At 34.3% G+C, this 2,271-nt stretch overlaps 1 protein-coding gene across 2 annotated transcripts in view; it reads left to right on the top strand.

Annotated features, from left to right (window-relative positions):
- KLKB1 (kallikrein B1) overlaps positions 1-2,271 on the top strand; it is a 25,248-nt gene that overhangs the window by 10,862 nt on the left and 12,115 nt on the right. The gene's annotated exons all lie outside the window — the stretch shown is intronic.

The raw sequence follows: 2,271 nt of genomic DNA, 5'->3' as shown, positions 1-2,271 counted from the left end.
CCCCAGATTCTAAGGGCTCTGTCTGACTTAACACCATTTCTGCTTAACAATGGACTGATGACCCTTATCAATAGCCCCAGGATCTGAGTCGCCAGGGCAGTTATCAAGATTTGAGGGAGAAGGCCTTTTTCCCAAAGAAAGAAGGGAATAAAACTTAACTACATTTACTAAAAAGATTAACTCTGCAAGAGATGTCCCATTTCATTTCCTGCTATAAGATTAAGAATTTACAAGTGATGTCCCATCTCAGATGCAGAAAGTGAATACACATCCAAACAATTGTCTCCCCTTGATTTCAGATAAAAATCTTAGAGAACACACAGGGTATTGCTCTTCCTTTTTCACTTGTGGGTAATTTGTACACCAGTGATTCTTCCTGGTTCTTAGCCAGGGGTGATTTTGTCCCTACTCCAGGGAACATTTGACAATGTTTGGAAACATTTTTGGTTGTCACAGCTTGGGTGGGGTGAGGGAATGCTACTAGCATCTAGTGAATAGAAGCCAGAGATGCTGCTAAGCATTCCAGAAAGCACTGGGAAGGCTCCATGACAAAGATTCTCTGTCCCCCTCCCCCCATGGCAGTGCTGATGAGTTTAAGAAACTCTTGTTAAACCCCAAACCAAAGGACTGGGCTCTGTAAATTTCTTCTCAGAAGAAATATGAGGACTAGAAGACCAGGAAACTTTAATTCTGATGTTTGTTGCTACTAATACCTTGGGAAACAATTTTCAACCCTATCCTAATAAATTTAAGGCAAACAAATTATATCTCTACCTTGACTGATTTGAAGTACAGAAAAGAGTCTCTTAACTGATAGGTTGACAAAACCTTAAAATAACCATATTGTGACTATACATCATTGCTATTTTTTCTTTCCTATCTACAATTAATCTTGTAGGTTCAAATTTCAGATGTTTATAAATTTTTCATTATTTTCTTCCCTCACTAACGTCATTCTCTTAACACACACACACACACACACACACACACACACACACACACACACACACACATTTTGTGCCCGTAGTTTGTAAAATAAGCAGTCTTTAGTTATAAACATGAGGGCCTGACTTAGCCAATATGTAGTTTACCTGAGGACGAGTACATTTTCTATTATAAGATCAAATTTATATCTTAATATAATTTAGCATAAATTATTTAATTAAGCATTATTTTTCAATTATGTTATCTTTTAAATTGTGATATCGGAGTGAAATTTAAAGAAAAAATAATATTGTGCCTTTCTAAATTCTCCATATTTTTTTTGCCTCTCCCCCCCCAAATTAATCTACTCTCAGAGCTTGATTTAATGCTCCCTTCTAACTCTCTTCAAACAACTGAAAGGGAATTCAAGTGAAAAATTGATCCTAGATAAATAAAGCTTCTAAACACAGGACCAATTTTAGTTTAAAACATTTAGAGATAGTTTTCAACTAATCATTAAAAACAGTTTGATTTGTAAGTATTCTATCCTGTTTCTTTTCTCATGTGCAGTGGAATTGGAAAGAGATTCCATTTCTATAATCTGCATGAACCTGTGTCCATGAACCACCGTGAATGATCCACTGCTCTGCTCACTTCAATATATTGTTTCTCTAAACCTTTCCTTTTTCTGTCATTCCCACCATTAAATCCAGTTTCATGACTTATTCAACCATACCTCTTAGGAGTGAAAAATTACATACACTAGGTCATGGTTTATATTATTGATTTCCTTAACCAAGAGTCTAATTAACAAATTTTTGATTCTTTAAAAAAAGAGTTTAATTTATAAATTTGGTTCACTATCTGTAAAAATAATTATCTATCTTTTTTTGTATATAAGATAAATTTCAATTGTAAGGATGCTTAAGCCAAATTTAAGAAAATTTTAAAGCAAGAATAAAAATGGTTTCCTCATGCATGTATAAGAACGCTTCCTATTTTATGATAATGATATGACACATAGATGTCGACGACAGGGTTTACAGATATAATTTGCAATCATACTGGAGTAGTTGAAAGCCAAGAAATAAGCGCAAAGACAGAGAAGCTCCTTCGCTCAATGCAAGAGGTTGAAAGCTCATCAGTTTATTTACTCATGCAACCCCCAGCACAATGATAATTTCAGTATGAAATATTACCTTTTTTGCTGTATACACCTTGCAGTTTGGGAAGCAAAATAACCCCTTTTCCATGCTAGTACTCTAAAACATATTAAGATGTGTTAATTTCAAGCAGAGTTTGATAATTTAGTGATGTAATAAAAATTCTAAATCCCCTAATGAATAA

The sequence above is a fragment of the Pteropus vampyrus genome, unplaced genomic scaffold, assembly GCF_000151845.1.
Source record: "Pteropus vampyrus isolate Shadow unplaced genomic scaffold, Pvam_2.0 Scaffold92, whole genome shotgun sequence".
Taxonomy (NCBI): domain Eukaryota; kingdom Metazoa; phylum Chordata; class Mammalia; order Chiroptera; family Pteropodidae; genus Pteropus; species Pteropus vampyrus.
Note: the sequence above shows the minus strand (reverse complement) of the source record. Positions and strands in the feature narration are given on the sequence as shown.